General features: G+C 37.5%; 7 non-coding genes across 7 annotated transcripts; all 7 read left to right on the top strand.

The window, feature by feature from the left end:
* The first annotated feature begins 7494 nt into the window (after positions 1-7494).
* TRNAC-GCA (transfer RNA cysteine (anticodon GCA)) lies at positions 7495-7566 on the top strand. The gene has a single exon. It is a non-coding gene; the product is annotated as a tRNA-Cys (tRNA).
* A 1013-nt stretch (positions 7567-8579) lies between these two features.
* TRNAC-GCA (transfer RNA cysteine (anticodon GCA)) lies at positions 8580-8651 on the top strand. Its single transcript has one exon. It is a non-coding gene; the product is annotated as a tRNA-Cys (tRNA).
* Positions 8652-9659: 1008 nt separating this feature from the next.
* Positions 9660-9731, top strand: TRNAC-GCA (transfer RNA cysteine (anticodon GCA)). The gene has a single exon. It is a non-coding gene; the product is annotated as a tRNA-Cys (tRNA).
* Positions 9732-12903: 3172 nt separating this feature from the next.
* On the top strand, positions 12904-12975 carry TRNAC-GCA (transfer RNA cysteine (anticodon GCA)). The gene has a single exon. It is a non-coding gene; the product is annotated as a tRNA-Cys (tRNA).
* Positions 12976-15070: 2095 nt separating this feature from the next.
* Positions 15071-15142, top strand: TRNAC-GCA (transfer RNA cysteine (anticodon GCA)). Its single transcript has one exon. It is a non-coding gene; the product is annotated as a tRNA-Cys (tRNA).
* A 4252-nt stretch (positions 15143-19394) lies between these two features.
* Positions 19395-19466, top strand: TRNAC-GCA (transfer RNA cysteine (anticodon GCA)). The gene has a single exon. It is a non-coding gene; the product is annotated as a tRNA-Cys (tRNA).
* Positions 19467-22644: 3178 nt separating this feature from the next.
* On the top strand, positions 22645-22716 carry TRNAC-GCA (transfer RNA cysteine (anticodon GCA)). Its single transcript has one exon. It is a non-coding gene; the product is annotated as a tRNA-Cys (tRNA).
* Positions 22717-23048: the final 332 nt, after the last annotated feature.

Genomic DNA, 23048 nt, shown 5'->3' on the forward strand with positions numbered 1-23048 from the left:
TTTGATTCTGTTGTTTGTAATTGGGACTTTTCATCAATTCCATTTGAATCATCTTTGACAGAGTCAGTGTTCCCTTGGATATTGCACTTTAATAGCATTTCAATGTTTCCTGCTTAAAACCTGTGAGTAAATGCAGTTTTTAACACTCTGCTTGGTATTCTCTTTGGTAAATTTCTGAAACATCATTGATCAATTTTGGAATTCGGCTCTTCCTTTCACAGCACTAAACAAAGGGAATGGACTATGAAACCAATTGACAACTTTGTTATACTGTTTGGTGCTTTCTTGTATTGCACTGAAGAAATGGCGTATAAAACTTGGCAGCGAAGCAGTCAATCTATTTCTCATTTCACCTGTGTCTTCAGTCTTACATATATTCCACCTCTTCTCTGTGCATGCAAAGTATGTGTTTGTTTGAAGCACTTCATTTTTGTGCAACGTAGGAACTATTTAATTTCTCCTTAAAAGCTCTGCCTACGTGCAAGATGTACGAACTATCCTTGCAGTTGCAAGAAGGCTGGTCTGAAGAATCAGGCCATTTGCAAACGCAAAATGGCTTTTTCTGATGTATTAAATGGAAGGTATTCGAAAGGGGTGTTTGGGTGTACCTTCCAAATACCGAATTGTAGTGGTACAAAGAAATGTTTTTCCACCATAATTTGGCCCAAAACAATCATACTTCATCACCATCTCAGTGATTGTGGTAACCAATCCTCAAATGATAAGGTGTCCCGCAAAAACCTCTTCCCCTTTCAGAATGTTTCAAAACAATCATTGTATGTAGAGGCATTGGTTCTATGTACCACTGCCTATTCAAATAAAATAACAATGAAACAAATATCTGTTTTTAAATGATCCAGTTTTCCTTTAATAAATAATATTAAGGACTATTTCTCCTGTTTCACAGTTTCAAGGTTGTACTTTCCGGAACAACTTAGTATGATCCACTCACTCTTTCATGATGTACTGATATTTTGTCATTCTGATTTTCCTGACAAGCTGGGGATGTAGCTCAGTGGTAGAGCATTTAACTGCAGATCAAGAGGTCCCTGGTTCAAATCCGGGTGTCCCCTCACCCTATTTTGATTCTGTTGTTTGTAATTGGGACTTTTCATCAATTCCATTTGGATCATCTTTAACAGAGTCAGTGTTCCCTTGGATATTGCATTTTAATAGCATTTCAGTGTTTCCTGCTCAAAACCTGTGAGTAAATGCAGTTTTTAACACTCGGCTTGTTATTCCCTTTGGGAAATTTCTGAAACATCATTGATCAATTTTGGAATTCGGCTCTTCCTTTCATAGCACTAAACAAAGGGAATGGACTATGAAACCAATTGACAACTTTGTTATACTGTTTGGTGCTTTCTTGTATTGCACTGAAGAAATGGCGTATAAAACTTGGCAGCAAAGCAGTCAATCTATTTCTCATTTCACCTCTGTCTTCAGTCTTACATATATTCCACCTCTTCTCTGTGCATGCAAAGTATGTGTTTGTTTGAAGCACTTCATTTTTGTGCAACGTAGGAACTATTTAATTTCTCCTTAAAAGCTCTGCCTACGTGCAAGATGTACGAACTATCATTGCAGTTGCAAGAAGGCTGGTCTGAAGAATCAGGCCATTTGCAAACGCAAAATGGCTTTTTCTGATGTATTAAATGGAAGGTATTCGAAAGGGGTGTTTGGGTGTACCTTCCAAATACCGAATTGTAGTGGTACGTAGAAATGTTTTTCCACCATAATTTGGCCCAAAACAATCATACTTCATCACCATCTCAGTGATTGTGGTAACCAATCCTCAAATGATAAGGTGTCCCGTAAAAACCTCTTCCCCTTTAAGAATGTTTCAAAACAATCCTTGTATGTAGAGGCATTGGTCCTATGTACCACTGCCTATTCAAATAAAATAACAATGAAACAAATAAATCTGTTTTTAAATGATCCAGTTTTCCTTTAATAAATAATATTAAGGACTACTTCTCCTGTTCCACAGTTTCAAGGTTGTACTTTCTGGCACAACTTAGTATGATCCTCACACTCTTTCATGATGTACTGATATTTTGTCATTCTGATTTTCCTGAAAAGCTGGGGATATAGCTCAGTGGTAGAGCATTTGACTGCAGATCAATAGGTCCCTTGTTCAAATCCGGGTGTCCCCTCACCCTATTTTGATTCTGTTGTTTGTAATTGGGACTTTTCATCAATTCCATTTGAATCATCTTTGACAGAGTCAGTGTTCCCTTGGATATTGCACTTTAATAGCATTTCAATGTTTCCTGCTTAAAACCTGTGAGTAAATGCAGTTTTTAACACTCTGCTTGGTATTCTCTTTGGTAAATTTCTGAAACATCATTGATCAATTTTGGAATTCGGCTCTTCCTTTCACAGCACTAAACAAAGGGAATGGACTATGAAACCAATTGACAACTTTGTTATACTGTTTGGTGCTTTCTTGTATTGCACTGAAGAAATGGCGTATAAAACTTGGCAGCGAAGCAGTCAATCTATTTCTCATTTCACCTGTGTCTTCAGTCTTACATATATTCCACCTCTTCTCTGTGCATGCAAAGTATGTGTTTGTTTGAAGCACTTCATTTTTGTGCAACGTAGGAACTATTTAATTTCTCCTTAAAAGCTCTGCCTACGTGCAAGATGTACGAACTATCCTTGCAGTTGCAAGAAGGCTGGTCTGAAGAATCAGGCCATTTGCAAACGCAAAATGGCTTTTTCTGATGTATTAAATGGAAGGTATTCGAAAGGGGTGTTTGGGTGTACCTTCCAAATACCGAATTGTAGTGGTACAAAGAAATGTTTTTCCACCATAATTTGGCCCAAAACAATCATACTTCATCACCATCTCAGTGATTGTGGTAACCAATCCTCAAATGATAAGGTGTCCCGCAAAAACCTCTTCCCCTTTCAGAATGTTTCAAAACAATCATTGTATGTAGAGGCATTGGTTCTATGTACCACTGCCTATTCAAATAAAATAACAATGAAACAAATATCTGTTTTTAAATGATCCAGTTTTCCTTTAATAAATAATATTAAGGACTATTTCTCCTGTTTCACAGTTTCAAGGTTGTACTTTCCGGAACAACTTAGTATGATCCACTCACTCTTTCATGATGTACTGATATTTTGTCATTCTGATTTTCCTGACAAGCTGGGGATGTAGCTCAGTGGTAGAGCATTTAACTGCAGATCAAGAGGTCCCTGGTTCAAATCCGGGTGTCCCCTCACCCTATTTTGATTCTGTTGTTTGTAATTGGGACTTTTCATCAATTCCATTTGGATCATCTTTAACAGAGTCAGTGTTCCCTTGGATATTGCATTTTAATAGCATTTCAGTGTTTCCTGCTCAAAACCTGTGAGTAAATGCAGTTTTTAACACTCGGCTTGTTATTCCCTTTGGGAAATTTCTGAAACATCATTGATCAATTTTGGAATTCGGCTCTTCCTTTCATAGCACTAAACAAAGGGAATGGACTATGAAACCAATTGACAACTTTGTTATACTGTTTGGTGCTTTCTTGTATTGCACTGAAGAAATGGCGTATAAAACTTGGCAGCAAAGCAGTCAATCTATTTCTCATTTCACCTCTGTCTTCAGTCTTACATATATTCCACCTCTTCTCTGTGCATGCAAAGTATGTGTTTGTTTGAAGCACTTCATTTTTGTGCAACGTAGGAACTATTTAATTTCTCCTTAAAAGCTCTGCCTACGTGCAAGATGTACGAACTATCATTGCAGTTGCAAGAAGGCTGGTCTGAAGAATCAGGCCATTTGCAAACGCAAAATGGCTTTTTCTGATGTATTAAATGGAAGGTATTCGAAAGGGGTGTTTGGGTGTACCTTCCAAATACCGAATTGTAGTGGTACGTAGAAATGTTTTTCCACCATAATTTGGCCCAAAACAATCATACTTCATCACCATCTCAGTGATTGTGGTAACCAATCCTCAAATGATAAGGTGTCCCGTAAAAACCTCTTCCCCTTTAAGAATGTTTCAAAACAATCCTTGTATGTAGAGGCATTGGTCCTATGTACCACTGCCTATTCAAATAAAATAACAATGAAACAAATAAATCTGTTTTTAAATGATCCAGTTTTCCTTTAATAAATAATATTAAGGACTACTTCTCCTGTTCCACAGTTTCAAGGTTGTACTTTCTGGCACAACTTAGTATGATCCTCACACTCTTTCATGATGTACTGATATTTTGTCATTCTGATTTTCCTGAAAAGCTGGGGATATAGCTCAGTGGTAGAGCATTTGACTGCAGATCAATAGGTCCCTTGTTCAAATCCGGGTGTCCCCTCACCCTATTTTGATTCTGTTGTTTGTAATTGGGACTTTTCATCAATTCCATTTGAATCATCTTTGACAGAGTCAGTGTTCCCTTGGATATTGCACTTTAATAGCATTTCAATGTTTCCTGCTTAAAACCTGTGAGTAAATGCAGTTTTTAACACTCTGCTTGGTATTCTCTTTGGTAAATTTCTGAAACATCATTGATCAATTTTGGAATTCGGCTCTTCCTTTCACAGCACTAAACAAAGGGAATGGACTATGAAACCAATTGACAACTTTGTTATACTGTTTGGTGCTTTCTTGTATTGCACTGAAGAAATGGCGTATAAAACTTGGCAGCGAAGCAGTCAATCTATTTCTCATTTCACCTGTGTCTTCAGTCTTACATATATTCCACCTCTTCTCTGTGCATGCAAAGTATGTGTTTGTTTGAAGCACTTCATTTTTGTGCAACGTAGGAACTATTTAATTTCTCCTTAAAAGCTCTGCCTACGTGCAAGATGTACGAACTATCCTTGCAGTTGCAAGAAGGCTGGTCTGAAGAATCAGGCCATTTGCAAACGCAAAATGGCTTTTTCTGATGTATTAAATGGAAGGTATTCGAAAGGGGTGTTTGGGTGTACCTTCCAAATACCGAATTGTAGTGGTACAAAGAAATGTTTTTCCACCATAATTTGGCCCAAAACAATCATACTTCATCACCATCTCAGTGATTGTGGTAACCAATCCTCAAATGATAAGGTGTCCCGCAAAAACCTCTTCCCCTTTCAGAATGTTTCAAAACAATCATTGTATGTAGAGGCATTGGTTCTATGTACCACTGCCTATTCAAATAAAATAACAATGAAACAAATATCTGTTTTTAAATGATCCAGTTTTCCTTTAATAAATAATATTAAGGACTATTTCTCCTGTTTCACAGTTTCAAGGTTGTACTTTCCGGAACAACTTAGTATGATCCACTCACTCTTTCATGATGTACTGATATTTTGTCATTCTGATTTTCCTGACAAGCTGGGGATGTAGCTCAGTGGTAGAGCATTTAACTGCAGATCAAGAGGTCCCTGGTTCAAATCCGGGTGTCCCCTCACCCTATTTTGATTCTGTTGTTTGTAATTGGGACTTTTCATCAATTCCATTTGGATCATCTTTAACAGAGTCAGTGTTCCCTTGGATATTGCATTTTAATAGCATTTCAGTGTTTCCTGCTCAAAACCTGTGAGTAAATGCAGTTTTTAACACTCGGCTTGTTATTCCCTTTGGGAAATTTCTGAAACATCATTGATCAATTTTGGAATTCGGCTCTTCCTTTCATAGCACTAAACAAAGGGAATGGACTATGAAACCAATTGACAACTTTGTTATACTGTTTGGTGCTTTCTTGTATTGCACTGAAGAAATGGCGTATAAAACTTGGCAGCAAAGCAGTCAATCTATTTCTCATTTCACCTCTGTCTTCAGTCTTACATATATTCCACCTCTTCTCTGTGCATGCAAAGTATGTGTTTGTTTGAAGCACTTCATTTTTGTGCAACGTAGGAACTATTTAATTTCTCCTTAAAAGCTCTGCCTACGTGCAAGATGTACGAACTATCATTGCAGTTGCAAGAAGGCTGGTCTGAAGAATCAGGCCATTTGCAAACGCAAAATGGCTTTTTCTGATGTATTAAATGGAAGGTATTCGAAAGGGGTGTTTGGGTGTACCTTCCAAATACCGAATTGTAGTGGTACGTAGAAATGTTTTTCCACCATAATTTGGCCCAAAACAATCATACTTCATCACCATCTCAGTGATTGTGGTAACCAATCCTCAAATGATAAGGTGTCCCGTAAAAACCTCTTCCCCTTTAAGAATGTTTCAAAACAATCCTTGTATGTAGAGGCATTGGTCCTATGTACCACTGCCTATTCAAATAAAATAACAATGAAACAAATAAATCTGTTTTTAAATGATCCAGTTTTCCTTTAATAAATAATATTAAGGACTACTTCTCCTGTTCCACAGTTTCAAGGTTGTACTTTCTGGCACAACTTAGTATGATCCTCACACTCTTTCATGATGTACTGATATTTTGTCATTCTGATTTTCCTGAAAAGCTGGGGATATAGCTCAGTGGTAGAGCATTTGACTGCAGATCAATAGGTCCCTTGTTCAAATCCGGGTGTCCCCTCACCCTATTTTGATTCTGTTGTTTGTAATTGGGACTTTTCATCAATTCCATTTGGATCATCTTTGACAGAGTCAGTGTTCCCTAGGATATTGCACTTTAATAGCATTTCAGTGTTTCCTGCTCAAAACCTGTGAGTAAATGCAGTTTTTAACACTCTGCTTGTTATTCCCTTTGGGAAATTTCTGAAACATCATGGATCAATTTTGTATTTTGGCTCTTCCTTTCACAGCACTAAACAAAGGGAATGGACTATGAAAGCAATTGACAACTTTGTTATACTGTTTGGTGCTTTCTTGTATTGCACTGACGAAATGGCGTATAAAACTTGGCAGCGAAGCAGTCAATCTATTTCTCATTTCACCTGTGTCTTCAGTCTTACATATATTCCACCTCTTCTCTGTGCATGCAAAGTATGTGTTTGTTTGAAGCACTTCATTTTTGTGCAACGTAGGAACTATTTAATTTCTCCTTAAAAGCTCTGCCTACGTGCAAGATGTACGAACTATCATTGCAGTTGCAAGAAGGCTGGTCTGAAGAATTAGGCCATTTGCAAACGCAAATTGGCTTTTTCTGATGTATTAAATGGAAGGTATTCGAAAGGGGTTTTGGGTGTACCTTCCAAATACCGAATTGTAGTGGTACGTAGAAATGTTTTTCCACCATAATTTGGCCCAAAACAATCATACTTCATCACCATCTCAGTGATTGTGGTAACCAATCCTCAAATGATAAGGTGTCCCGTAAAAACCTCTTCCCCTTTAAGAATGTTTTAAAACAATCATTGTATGTAGAGGCATTGGTCCTATGTACCACTGCCTATTCAAATAAAATAACAATGAAACAAATAAATCTGTTTTTAAATGATCCAGTTTTCCTTTAATAAATAATATTAAGGACTACTTCTCCTGTTCCACAGTTTCAAGGTTGAACTTTCTGGCACAACTTGGTATGATCCTCACACTCTTTCATGATGTACTGATATTTTGTCATTCTGAGTTTACTGAAAAGCTGGGGATATAGCTCAGTGGTAGAGCATTTGACTGCAGATCAAGAGGTCCCTGGTTCAAATCCGGGTGTCCCCTCACCCTATTTTGATTCTGTTGTTTGTAATTGGGACTTTTCATCAATTCCATTTGGATCATCTTCGACAGAGTCAGTGTTCCCTAGGATATTGCACTTTATTAGCATTTCAGTGTTTCCTGCTCAAAACCTGTGAGTAAATGCAGTTTTTAACACTCTGCTTGTTATTCCCTTTGGGAAATTTCTGAAACATCATTGATCAATTTTGCAATTTGGCTCTTCCTTTCACAGCACTAAACAAAGGGAATGGACTATGAAAGCAATTGACAACTTTGTTATACTGTTTGGTGCTTTCTTGTATTGCACTGAAGAAAAGGCGTATAAAAACTTGGCAGCGAAGCAGTCAATCTATTTCTCATTTCACCTGTGTCTTCAGTCTTACATATATTCCACCTCTTCTCTGTGCATGCAAAGTATGTCTTTGTTTGAAGCACTTCATTTTTGTGCAACATAGGAACTATTTAATTTCTCCTTAAAAGCTCTGCCTACGTGCAAGATGTAGGAACTATCATTGCAGTTGCAAGAAGGCTGGTCTGAAGAATCAGGCCATTTGCAAACGCAAAATGGCTTTTTCTGATGTATTAAATGGAAGGTATTCGAAAGGGGTGTTTGGGTGTACCTTCCAAATACCGAATTGTAGTGGTACGTAAAAATGTTTTTCCACCATAATTTGGCCCAAAACAATCATACTTCATCACCATATCCGTGATTGTGGTAACCAATCCTCAAATGATAAGGTGTCCCGTAAAAACCTCTTCTTCTTTAAGAATGTTTCAAAACAATCATTGTATGTAGAGGCATTGGTTCTATGTACCACTGCCTATTAAAATAAAATAACAATGAAACAAATAAATCTGTTTTTTAAATGATCCAGTTTTCCTTTAATAAATAATATTAAGGACTACTTCTCCTGTTCCACAGTTTCAAGGTTGTACTTTCTGGCACAACTTAGTATGATCCTCACACTCTTTCATGATGTACTCATATTTTGTCATTCTGATTTTACTGAAAATCTGGGGATATAGCTCAGTGGTAGAGCATTGGACTGCAGATCAAGAGGTCCCTGGTTCAAATCCGGGTGTCCCCTCACCCTATTTTGATTCTGTTGTTTGTAATTGGGACTTTTCATAAATTCCATTTGGATCATCTTTGACAGAGTCAGTGTTCCCTTTGATATTGCACTTTAATAGCATTTCAGTGTTTCCTGCTCAAAACCTGTGAGTAAATGCAGTTTTTAACACTCTGCTTGTTATTCCCTTTGGGAAATTTCTGAAACATCATTGATCAATTTTGGAATTTGGCTCTTCCTTTCACAGCACTAAACAAAGGGAATGGACTATGAAAGCAATTGACAACTTTGTTATACTGTTTGGTGCTTTCTTGTATTGCACTGACGAAATGGCGTATAAAACTTGGCAGCGAAGCAGTCAATCTATTTCTCATTTCACCTGTGTCTCCAGTCTTACATATATTCCACCTCTTCTCTGTGCAGGCAAAGTATGTGTTTGTTTGAAGCACTTCATTTTTGTGCAACGTAGGAACTATTTAATTTCTCCTTAAAAGCTCTGCCTACGTGCAAGATGTACGAACTATCATTGCAGTTGCAAGAAGGCTGGTCTGAAGAATCAGGCCATTTGCAAACGCAAAATGGCTTTTTCTGATGTATTAAATGGAAGGTATTCGAAAGGGGTTTGGGGTGTACCTTCCAAATACCGAATTGTAGTGGTACATAGAAATGTTTTTCCACCATAATTTGGCCCAAAACAATCATACTTCATCACCATCTCAGTGATTGTGGTAACCAATCCTCAAATGATAAGGTGTCCCGTAAAAACCTCTTCCCCTTTAAGAATGTTTCAAAACAATCATTGTATGTAGAGGCATTGGTCCTATGTACCACTGCCTATTCAAATAAAATCACAATGAAACAAATATCTGTTTTTAAATGATCCAGTTTTCCTTTAATAAATAATATTAAGGACTACTTCTCCTGTTCCATAGTTTCAAGGTTGTACTTTCTGGCACAACTTAGTATGATCCTCACACTCTTTCATGATGTACTGATATTTTGTCATTCTGATTTTAATGAAAAGATGGGGATATAGCTCAGTGGTAGAGCATTTGACTGCAGATCTAGAGGTCCCTGGTTCAAATCCGGGTGTCCCCTCACCCTATTTTGATTCTGTTGTTTGTAATTGGGACTTTTCATCAATTCCATTTGAATCATCTTTGACAGAGTCAGTGTTCCCTTGGATATTGCACTTTAATAGCATTTCAATGTTTCCTGCTTAAAACCTGTGAGTAAATGCAGTTTTTAACACTCTGCTTGGTATTCCCTTTGGTAAATTTCTGAAACATCATTGATCAATTTTGGAATTCGGCTCTTCCTTTCACAGCACTAAACAAAGGCAATGGACTATGAAACCAATTGACAACTTTTTTATACTGTTTGGTGCTTTCTTGTATTGCACTGAAGAAATGGCGTATAAAACTTGGCAGCGAAGCAGTCAATCTATTTCTCATTTCACCTGTGTCTTCAGTCTTACATATATTCCACCTCTTCTCTGTGCATGCAAAGTATGTGTTTGTTTGAAGCACTTCATTTTTGTGCAACGTAGGAACTATTTAATTTCTCCTTAAAAGCTCTGCCTACGTGCAAGATGTACGAACTATCATTGCAGTTGCAAGAAGGCTGGTCTGAAGAATCAGGCCATTTGCAAACGCAAAATGGCTTTTTCTGATGTATTAAATGGAAGGTATTCGAAAGGGGTGTTTGGGTGTACCTTCCAAATACCGAATTGTAGTGGTACAAAGAAATGTTTTTCCACCATAATTTGGCCCAAAACAATCATACTTCATCACCATCTCAGTGATTGTGGTAACCAATCCTCAAATGATAAGGTGTCCCGCAAAAACCTCTTCCCCTTTCAGAATGTTTCAAAACAATCATTGTATGTAGAGGCATTGGTTCTATGTACCACTGCCTATTCAAATAAAATAACAATGAAACAAATATCTGTTTTTAAATGATCCAGTTTTCCTTTAATAAATAATATTAAGGACTATTTCTCCTGTTCCACAGTTTCAAGGTTGTACTTTCCGGAACAACTTAGTATGATCCACTCACTCTTTCATGATGTACTGATATTTGCTCATTCTGATTTTCCTGAAAAGCTGGGGATGTAGCTCAGTCGTAGAGCATTTGACTGCAGATCAAGAGGTCCCTGGTTCAAATCCGGGTGTCCCCTCACCCTATTTTGATTCTGTTGTTTGTAATTGGGACTTTTCATCAATTCCATTTGGATCATCTTTAACAGAGTCAGTGTTCCCTTGGATATTGCACTTTAATAGCATTTCAGTGTTTCCTGCTCAAAACCTGTGAGTAAATGCAGTTTTTAACACTCGGCTTGTTATTCCCTTTGGGAAATTTCTGAAACATCATTGATCAATTTTGGAATTCGGCTCTTCCTTTCATAGCACTAAACAAAGGGAATGGACTATGAAACCAATTGACAACTTTGTTATACTGTTTGGTGCTTTCTTGTATTGCACTGAAGAAATGGCGTATAAAACTTGGCAGCGAAGCAGTCAATCTATTTCTCATTTCACCTCTCTCTTCAGTCTTACATATATTCCACCTCTTCTCTGTGCATGCAAAGCATGTGTTTGTTTGAAGCACTTCATTTTTGTGCAACGTAGGAACTATTTAATTTCTCCTTAAAAGCTCTGCCTACGTGCAAGATGTACGAACTATCATTGCAGTTGCAAGTAGGCTGGTCTGAAGAATCAGGCCATTTGCAAACGCAAAATGGCTTTTTCTGATGTATTAAATGGAAGGTATTCGAAAGGGGTGTTTGGGTGTACCTTCCAAATACCGAATTGTAGTGGTACGTAGAATTTTTTTTCCACCATAATTTGGCCCAAAACAATCATACTTCATCACCATCTCAGTGATTGTGGTAACCAATCCTCAAATGATAAGGTGTCCCGTAAAAACCTCTTCCCCTTTAAGAATGTTTCAAAACAATCCTTGTATGTAGAGGCATTGGTCCTATGTACCACTGCCTATTCAAATAAAATAACAATGAAACAAATAAATCTGTTTTTAAATGATCCAGTTTTCCTTTAATAAATAATATTAAGGACTACTTCTCCTGTTCCACAGTTTCAAGGTTGTACTTTCTGGCACAACTTAGTATGATCCTCACACTCTTTCATGATGTACTGATATTTTGTCATTCTGATTTTCCTGAAAAGCTTGGGATATAGCTCAGTGGTAGAGCATTTGACTGCAGATCAATAGGTCCCTTGTTCAAATCCGGGTGTCCCCTCACCCTATTTTGATTCTGTTGTTTGTAATTGGGACTTTTCATCAATTCCATTTGGATCATCTTTGACAGAGTCAGTGTTCCCTAGGATATTGCACTTTAATAGCATTTCAGTGTTTCCTGCTCAAAACCTGTGAGTAAATGCAGTTTTTAACACTCTGCTTGTTATTCCCTTTGGGAAATTTCTGAAACATCATTGATCAATTTTGTAATGTGGCTCTTCCTTTCACAGCACTAAACAAAGGGAATGGACTATGAAAGCAATTGACAACCTTGTTATACTGTTTGGTGCTTTCTTGTATTGCACTGACGAAATGGCGTATAAAACTTGGCAGCGAAGCAGTCAATCTATTTCTCATTTCACCTGTGTCTTCAGTCTTACATATATTCCACCTCTTCTCTGTGCATGCAAAGTATGTGTTTGTTTGAAGCACTTCATTTTTGTGCAACGTAGGAACTATTTAATTTCTCCTTAAAAGCTCTGCCTATGTGCAAGATGTACGAACTATCATTGCAGTTGCAAGAAGGCTGGTCTGAAGAATCAGGCCATTTGCAAACGCAAAATGGCTTTTTCTGATGTATTAAATGGAAGGTATTCGAAAGGGGTTTTGGGTGTACCTTCCAAATACCGAATTGTAGTGGTACGTAGAAATGTTTTTCCACCATAATTTGGCCCAAAACAATCATACTTCATCACCATCTCAGTGATTGTGGTAACCAATCCTCAAATGATAAGGTGTCCCGTAAAAACCTCTTCCCCTTTAAGAATGTTTTAAAACAATCATTGTATGTAGAGGCATTGGTCCTATGTACCACTGCCTATTCAAATAAAATCACAATGAAACAAATATCTGTTTTTAAATGATCCAGTTTTCCTTTAATAAATAATATTAAGGACTACTTCTCCTGTTCCACAGTTTCAAGGTTGTACTTTCTGGCACAACTTGGTATGATCCTCACACTCTTTCATGATGTACTGATATTTTGTCATTCTGAGTTTACTGAAAAGCTGGGGATATAGCTCAGTGGTAGAGCATTTGACTGCAAATCAAGAGGTCCCTGGTTCAAATCCGGGTGTCCCCTCACCCTATTTTGATTCTGTTGTTTGTAATTGGGACTTTTCATCAATTCCATTTGGATCATCTTCGACAGAGTCAGTGTTCTCTAGGATATTGCACTTTATTAGCATTTCAGTGTTTCCTGCTCAAAACCTGTGAGTAAATGCAGTTTTTAACACTCTGCTTGTTATTCCCTTTGGGAAATTTCTGAAACATCATTGATCAATTTTGTAATTTGGCTCTTCCTTTCACAGCACTAAACAAAGGGAATGGACTATGAAAGCAATTGACAACTTTGTTATACTGTTTGGTGCTTTCTTGTATTGCACTGACGAAATGGCGTATAAAACTTGGCAGCGAAGCAGTCAATCTATTTCTCATTTCACCTGTGTCTCCAGTCTTACATATATTCCACCTCTTCTCTGTGCATGCAAAGTATGGGTTTGTTTGAAGCTCTTCATTTTTGTGCAACGTAGGAACTATTTAATTTCTCCTTAAAAGCTCTGCCTACGTGCAAGATGTACGAACTATCATTGCAGTTGCAAGAAGGCTGGTCTGAAGAATCAGGCCATTTGCAAACGCAAAATGGCTTTTTCTGATGTATTAAATGGAAGGTATTCGAAAGGGGTTTTGGGTGTACCTTCCAAATACCGAATTGTAGTGGTACGTAGAAATGTTTTTCCACCATAATTTGGCCCAAAACAATCATACTTCATCACCATCTCAGTGATTGTGGTAACCAATCCTCAAATGATAAGGTGTACCGTAAAAACCTCTTCCCCTTTAAGAATGTTTCAAAACAATCATTGTATGTAGAGGCATTGGTCCTATGTACCACTGCCTATTCAAATAAAATAACAATGAAACAAATAAATCTGTTTTTAAATGATCCAGTTTTCCTTTAATAAATAATATTAAGGACTACTTCTCCTGTTCCACAGTTTCAAGGTTGTACTTTCTGGCACAACTTGGTATGATCCTCACACTCTTTCATGATGTACTGATATTTTGTCATTCTGATTTTACTGAAAATCTGGGGATATAGCTCAGTGGTAGAGCATTTCACTGCAGATCAAGAGGTCCCTGGTTCAAATCCGGGTGTCCCCTCACCCTATTTTGATTCTGTTGTTTGTAATTGGGACTTTTTACCAATTCCATTTGGATCATCTTCGACAGAGTCAGTGTTCCCTAGGATATTGCACTTTATTAGCATTTCAGTGTTTCCTGCTCAAAACCTGTGAGTAAATGCAGTTTTTAACACTCTGCTTGTTATTCCCTTTGGGAAATTTCTGAAACATCATTGATCAATTTTGCAATTTGGCTCTTCCTTTCACAGCACTAAACAAAGGGAATGGACTATGAAAGCAATTGACAACTTTGTTATACTGTTTGGTGCTTTCTTGTATTGCACTGAAGAAAAGGCGTATAAAAACTTGGCAGCGAAGCAGTCAATCTATTTCTCATTTCACCTGTGTCTTCAGTCTTACATATATTCCACCTCTTCTCTGTGCATGCAAAGTATGTCTTTGTTTGAAGCACTTCATTTTTGTGCAACATAGGAACTATTTAATTTCTCCTTAAAAGCTCTGCCTACGTGCAAGATGTAGGAACTATCATTGCAGTTGCAAGAAGGCTGGTCTGAAGAATCAGGCCATTTGCAAACGCAAAATGGCTTTTTCTGATGTATTAAATGGAAGGTATTCGAAAGGGGTGTTTGGGTGTACCTTCCAAATACCGAATTGTAGTGGTACGTAAAAATGTTTTTCCACCATAATTTGGCCCAAAACAATCATACTTCATCACCATATCCGTGATTGTGGTAACCAATCCTCAAATGATAAGGTGTCCCGTAAAAACCTCTTCTTCTTTAAGAATGTTTCAAAACAATCATTGTATGTAGAGGCATTGGTTCTATGTACCACTGCCTATTAAAATAAAATAACAATGAAACAAATAAATCTGTTTTTTAAATGATCCAGTTTTCCTTTAATAAATAATATTAAGGACTACTTCTCCTGTTCCACAGTTTCAAGGTTGTACTTTCTGGCACAACTTAGTATGATCCTCACACTCTTTCATGATGTACTCATATTTTGTCATTCTGATTTTACTGAAAATCTGGGGATATAGCTCAGTGGTAGAGCATTGGACTGCAGATCAAGAGGTCCCTGGTTCAAATCCGGGTGTCCCCTCACCCTATTTTGATTCTGTTGTTTGTAATTGGGACTTTTCATAAATTCCATTTGGATCATCTTTGACAGAGTCAGTGTTCCCTCTGATATTGCACTTTAATAGCATTTCAGTGTTTCCTGCTCAAAACCTGTGAGTAAATGCAGTTTTTAACACTCTGCTTGTTATTCCCTTTGGGAAATTTCTGAAACATCATTGATCAATTTTGGAATTTGGCTCTTCCTTTCACAGCACTAAACAAAGGGAATGGACTATGAAAGCAATTGACAACTTTGTTATACTGTTTGGTGCTTTCTTGTATTGCACTGACGAAATGGCGTATAAAACTTGGCAGCGAAGCAGTCAATCTATTTCTCATTTCACCTGTGTCTCCAGTCTTACATATATTCCACCTCTTCTCTGTGCAGGCAAAGTATGTGTTTGTTTGAAGCACTTCATTTTTGTGCAACGTAGGAACTATTTAATTTCTCCTTAAAAGCTCTGCCTACGTGCAAGATGTACGAACTATCATTGCAGTTGCAAGAAGGCTGGTCTGAAGAATCAGGCCATTTGCAAACGCAAAATGGCTTTTTCTGATGTATTAAATGGAAGGTATTCGAAAGGGGTTTGGGGTGTACCTTCCAAATACCGAATTGTAGTGGTACGTAGAAATGTTTTTCCACCATAATTTGGCCCAAAACAATCATACTTCATCACCATCTCAGTGATTGTGGTAACCAATCCTCAAATGATAAGGTGTCCCGTAAAAACCTCTTCCCCTTTAAGAATGTTTCAAAACAATCATTGTATGTAGAGGCATTGGTCCTATGTACCACTGCCTATTCAAATAAAATCACAATGAAACAAATATCTGTTTTTAAATGATCCAGTTTTCCTTTAATAAATAATATTAAGGACTACTTCTCCTGTTCCATAGTTTCAAGGTTGTACTTTCTGGCACAACTTAGTATGATCCTCACACTCTTTCATGATGTACTGATATTTTGTCATTCTGATTTTAATGAAAAGATGGGGATATAGCTCAGTGGTAGAGCATTTGACTGCAGATCTAGAGGTCCCTGGTTCAAATCCGTGTGTCCCCTCACCCTATTTTGATTCTGTTGTTTGTAATTGGGACTTTTCATCAATTCCATTTGAATCATCTTTGACAGAGTCAGTGTTCCCTTGGATATTGCACTTTAATAGCATTTCAATGTTTCCTGCTTAAAACCTGTGAGTAAATGCAGTTTTTAACACTCTGCTTGGTATTCCCTTTGGTAAATTTCTGAAACATCATTGATCAATTTTGGAATTCGGCTCTTCCTTTCACAGCACTAAACAAAGGCAATGGACTATGAAACCAATTGACAACTTTTTTATACTGTTTGGTGCTTTCTTGTATTGCACTGAAGAAATGGCGTATAAAACTTGGCAGCGAAGCAGTCAATCTATTTCTCATTTCACCTGTGTCTTCAGTCTTACATATATTCCACCTCTTCTCTGTGCATGCAAAGTATGTGTTTGTTTGAAGCACTTCATTTTTGTGCAACGTAGGAACTATTTAATTTCTCCTTAAAAGCTCTGCCTACGTGCAAGATGTACGAACTATCATTGCAGTTGCAAGAAGGCTGGTCTGAAGAATCAGGCCATTTGCAAACGCAAAATGGCTTTTTCTGATGTATTAAATGGAAGGTATTCGAAAGGGGTGTTTGGGTGTACCTTCCAAATACCGAATTGTAGTGGTACAAAGAAATGTTTTTCCACCATAATTTGGCCCAAAACAATCATACTTCATCACCATCTCAGTGATTGTGGTAACCAATCCTCAAATGATAAGGTGTCCCGCAAAAACCTCTTCCCCTTTCAGAATGTTTCAAAACAATCATTGTATGTAGAGGCATTGGTTCTATGTACCACTGCCTATTCAAATAAAATAACAATGAAACAAATATCTGTTTTTAAATGATCCAGTTTTCCTTTAATAAATAATATTAAGGACTATTTCTCCTGTTCCACAGTTTCAAGGTTGTACTTTCCGGAACAACTTAGTATGATCCACTCACTCTTTCATGATGTACTGATATTTGCTCATTCTGATTTTCCTGAAAAGCTGGGGATGTAGCTCAGTCGTAGAGCATTTGACTGCAGATCAAGAGGTCCCTGGTTCAAATCCGGGTGTCCCCTCACCCTATTTTGATTCTGTTGTTTGTAATTGGGACTTTTCATCAATTCCATTTGGATCATCTTTAACAGAGTCAGTGTTCCCTTGGATATTGCACTTTAATAGCATTTCAGTGTTTCCTGCTCAAAACCTGTGAGTAAATGCAGTTTTTAACACTCGGCTTGTTATTCCCTTTGGGAAATTTCTGAAACATCATTGATCAATTTTGGAATTCGGCTCTTCCTTTCATAGCACTAAACAAAGGGAATGGACTATGAAACCAATTGACAACTTTGTTATACTGTTTGGTGCTTTCTTGTATTGCACTGAAGAAATGGCGTATAAAACTTGGCAGCGAAGCAGTCAATCTATTTCTCATTTCACCTCTCTCTTCAGTCTTACATATATTCCACCTCTTCTCTGTGCATGCAAAGCATGTGTTTGTTTGAAGCACTTCATTTTTGTGCAACGTAGGAACTATTTAATTTCTCCTTAAAAGCTCTGCCTAGGTGCAAGATGTACGAACTATCATTGCAGTTGCAAGTAGGCTGGTCTGAAGAATCAGGCCATTTGCAAACGCAAAATGGCTTTTTCTGATGTATTAAATGGAAGGTATTCGAAAGGGGTGTTTGGGTGTACCTTCCAAATACCGAATTGTAGTGGTACGTAGAATTTTTTTTCCACCATAATTTGGCCCAAAACAATCATACTTCATCACCATCTCAGTGATTGTGGTAACCAATCCTCAAATGATAAGGTGTCCCGTAAAAACCTCTTCCCCTTTAAGAATGTTTCAAAACAATCCTTGTATGTAGAGGCATTGGTCCTATGTACCACTGCCTATTCAAATAAAATAACAATGAAACAAATAAATCTGTTTTTAAATGATCCAGTTTTCCTTTAATAAATAATATTAAGGACTACTTCTCCTGTTCCACAGTTTCAAGGTTGTACTTTCTGGCACAACTTAGTATGATCCTCACACTCTTTCATGATGTACTGATATTTTGTCATTCTGATTTTCATGAAAAGCTTGGGATATAGCTCAGTGGTAGAGCATTTGACTGCAGATCAATAGGTCCCTTGTTCAAATCCGGGTGTCCCCTCACCCTATTTTGATTCTGTTGTTTGTAATTGGGACTTTTCATCAATTCCATTTGGATCATCTTTGACAGAGTCAGTGTTCCCTAGGATATTGCACTTTAATAGCATTTCAGTGTTTCCTGCTCAAAACCTGTGAGTAAATGCAGTTTTTAACACTCTGCTTGTTATTCCCTTTGGGAAATTTCTGAAACATCATTGATCAATTTTGTAATGTGGCTCTTCCTTTCACAGCACTAAACAAAGGGAATGGACTATGAAAGCAATTGACAACCTTGTTATACTGTTTGGTGCTTTCTTGTATTGCACTGACGAAATGGCGTATAAAACTTGGCAGCGAAGCAGTCAATCTATTTCTCATTTCACCTGTGTCTTCAGTCTTACATATATTCCACCTCTTCTCTGTGCATGCAAAGTATGTGTTTGTTTGAAGCACTTCATTTTTGTGCAACGTAGGAACTATTTAATTTCTCCTTAAAAGCTCTGCCTATGTGCAAGATGTACGAACTATCATTGCAGTTGCAAGAAGGCTGGTCTGAAGAATCAGGCCATTTGCAAACGCAAAATGGCTTTTTCTGATGTATTAAATGGAAGGTATTCGAAAGGGGTTTTGGGTGTACCTTCCAAATACCGAATTGTAGTGGTACGTAGAAATGTTTTTCCACCATAATTTGGCCCAAAACAATCATACTTCATCACCATCTCAGTGATTGTGGTAACCAATCCTCAAATGATAAGGTGTTCCGTAAAAACCTCTTCCCCTTTAAGAATGTTTTAAAACAATCATTGTATGTAGAGGCATTGGTCCTATGTACCACTGCCTATTCAAATAAAATCACAATGAAACAAATATCTGTTTTTAAATGATCCAGTTTTCCTTTAATAAATAATATTAAGGACTACTTCTCCTGTTCCACAGTTTCAAGGTTGTACTTTCTGGCACAACTTGGTATGATCCTCACACTCTTTCATGATGTACTGATATTTTGTCATTCTGAGTTTACTGAAAAGCTGGGGATATAGCTCAGTGGTAGAGCATTTGACTGCAAATCAAGAGGTCCCTGGTTCAAATCCGGGTGTCCCCTCACCCTATTTTGATTCTGTTGTTTGTAATTGGGACTTTTCATCAATTCCATTTGGATCATCTTCGACAGAGTCAGTGTTCTCTAGGATATTGCACTTTATTAGCATTTCAGTGTTTCCTGCTCAAAACCTGTGAGTAAATGCAGTTTTTAACACTCTGCTTGTTATTCCCTTTGGGAAATTTCTGAAACATCATTGATCAATTTTGTAATTTGGCTCTTCCTTTCACAGCACTAAACAAAGGGAATGGACTATGAAAGCAATTGACAACTTTGTTATACTGTTTGGTGCTTTCTTGTATTGCACTGACGAAATGGCGTATAAAACTTGGCAGCGAAGCAGTCAATCTATTTCTCATTTCACCTGTGTCTCCAGTCTTACATATATTCCACCTCTTCTCTGTGCATGCAAAGTATGGGTTTGTTTGAAGCACTTCATTTTTGTGCAACGTAGGAACTATTTAATTTCTCCTTAAAAGCTCTGCCTACGTGCAAGATGTACGAACTATCATTGCAGTTGCAAGAAGGCTGGTCTGAAGAATCAGGCCATTTGCAAACGCAAAATGGCTTTTTCTGATGTATTAAATGGAAGGTATTCGAAAGGGGTTTTGGGTGTACCTTCCAAATACCGAATTGTAGTGGTACGTAGAAATGTTTTTCCACCATAATTTGGCCCAAAACAATCATACTTCATCACCATCTCAGTGATTGTGGTAACCAATCCTCAAATGATAAGGTGTACCGTAAAAACCTCTTCCCCTTTAAGAATGTTTCAAAACAATCATTGTATGTAGAGGCATTGGTCCTATGTACCACTGCCTATTCAAATAAAATAACAATGAAACAAATAAATCTGTTTTTAAATGATCCAGTTTTCCTTTAATAAATAATATTAAGGACTACTTCTCCTGTTCCACAGTTTCAAGGTTGTACTTTCTGGCACAACTTGGTATGATCCTCACACTCTTTCATGATGTACTGATATTTTGTCATTCTGATTTTACTGAAAATCTGGGGATATAGCTCAGTGGTAGAGCATTTCACTGCAGATCAAGAGGTCCCTGGTTCAAATCCGGGTGTCCCCTCACCCTATTTTGATTCTGTTGTTTGTAATTGGGACTTTTTATCAATTCCATTTGGATCATCTTTGACAGAGTCAGTGTTCCCTAGGATATTGCACTTTAATAGCATTTCAGTGTTTCCTGCTCCAAACCTGTGAGTAAATGCAGTTTTTAACACTCTGCTTGTTATTCCCTTTGGGAAATTTCTGAAACATCATTGATCAATTTTGTAATTTGGCTGTTCCTTTCACAGCACTAAACAAAGGGAATGGACTACGAAAGCAATTGACAACTTTGTTATACTGTTTGGTGCTTTCTTGTATTGCACTGAAGAAATGGCGTATAAAACTTGGCAGCGAAGCAGTCAATCTATTTCTCATTTCACCTGTGTCTCCAGTCTTACATATATTCCACCCCTTCTCTGTGCATGCAAAGTATGTGTTTGTTTGAAGCACTTCATTTTTGTGCAACATAGGAACTATTTAATTTCTCCTTAAAAGCTCTGCCTACGTGCAAGATGTACGAACTATCATTGCAGTTGGAAGAAGGCTGGTCTGAAGAATCAGGCCATTTGCAAACGCAAAATGGCTTTTTCTGATGTATTAAATGGAAGGTATTCGAAAGGGGTGTTTGGGTGTACCTTCCAAATACCGAATTGTAGTGGTACGTAGAAATGTTTTTCCACCATAATTTGGCCCAAAACAATCATACTTCATCACCATCTCCGTGATTGTGGTAACCAATCCTCAAATGATAAGGTGTCCCGTAAAAACCTCTACTTCTTTAAGAATGTTTCAAAATAATCATTGTATGTAGAGGCATTGGTTCTATGTACCACTGCCTATTCAAATAAAATAACAATGAAACAAATAAATCTGTTTTTTAAATGATCCTGTTTTCCTTTAATAAATAATATTAAGGACTACTTCTCCTGTTCCACAGTTTCAAGGTTGTACTTTCTGGCACCACTTAGTATGATCCTCACCCTCTTTCATGATATACTCATATTTTGTCATTCTGAGTTTACTAAAAAGCTGGGGATATAGCTCAGCGTTAGAGCATTGGACTGCAGATCAAGAGGTCCCTGGTTCAAATCCGGGTGTCCCCTCACCCTATTTTGATTCTGTTGTTTGTAATTGGGACTTTTCATCAATTCCATTTGGATCATCTTTAACAGAGTCAGTGTTCCCTTGGATATTGCAGTTTAATAGCATTTCAGTGTTTCCTGCTCAAAACCTGTGAGTAAATGCAGTTTTTAACACTCGGCTTGTTATTCCCTTTGGGAATTTTCTGAAACATCATTGATCAATTTTGGAATTCGGCTCTTCCTTTCATAGCACTAAACAAAGGGAATGGACTATGAAACCAATTGACAACTTTGTTATACTGTTTGGTGCTTTCTTGTATTGCACTGAAGAAATGGCGTATAAAACTTGGCAGCGAAGCAGTCAATCTATTTCTCATTTCACCTCTGTCTTCAGTCTTACATATATTCCACCTCTTCTCTGTGCATGCAAAGTATGTGTTTGTTTGAAGCACTTCATTTTTGTGCAACGTAGGAACTATTTAATTTCTCCTTAAAAGCTCTGCCTACGTGCAAGATGTACGAACTATCATTGCAGTTGCAAGAAGGCTGGTCTGAAGAATCAGGCAATTTGCAAACGCATAATGGCTTTTTCTGATGTATTAAATGGAAGGTATTCGAAAGGGGTGTTTGGGTGTACCTTCCAAATACCGAATTGTAGTGGTACTTAGAAATGTTTTTCCACCATAATTTGGCCTAAATCAATCATACTTCATCACCATCTCCGTGATTGTGGTAACCAATCCTCAAATGATAAGGTGTCCCGTAAAAACCTCTTCCCCTTTAAGAATGTTTCAAAACAATCATTGTATGTAGATGCATTGGTCCTATGTACCACTGCCTATTCAAATAAAATAACAATGAAACAAATAAATCTGTTTTTTAAATGATCCAGTTTTCCTTTAATAAATAATATTAAGGACTACTTCTCCTGTTCCACAGTTTCAAGGTTGTACATTCTGGCACAACTTAGTATGATCCTCACACTCTTTCATGATGTACTGATATCTTGTCATTCTGATTTTACTGAAAAGCTGGGGATATAGCTCAGTGGTAGAGCATTTGACTGCAGATCAAGAGGTCCCTGGTTCAAATCCGGGTGTCCCCTCACCCTATTTTGATTCTGTTGTTTGTAATTGGGACTTTTCATCAATTCCATTTGGATCATCTTTAACAGAGTCAGTGTTCCCTTGGATATTGCAGTTTAATAGCATTTCAGTGTTTCCTGCTCAAAACCTGTGAGTAAATGCAGTTTTTAACACTCGGCTTGGTATTCCCTTTGGGAAATTTCTGAAACATCATTGATCAATTTTGGAATTCGGCTCTTCCTTTCATAGCACTAAACAAAGGGAATGGACTATGAAACCAATTGACAACTTTGTTATACTGTTTGGTGCTTTCTTGTATTGCACTGAAGAAATGGCGTATAAAACTTGGCAG

The sequence above is a fragment of the Lissotriton helveticus genome, chromosome 1_2, assembly GCF_964261635.1.
Source record: "Lissotriton helveticus chromosome 1_2, aLisHel1.1, whole genome shotgun sequence".
NCBI classification, from domain to species: Eukaryota; Metazoa; Chordata; class Amphibia; order Caudata; family Salamandridae; genus Lissotriton; species Lissotriton helveticus.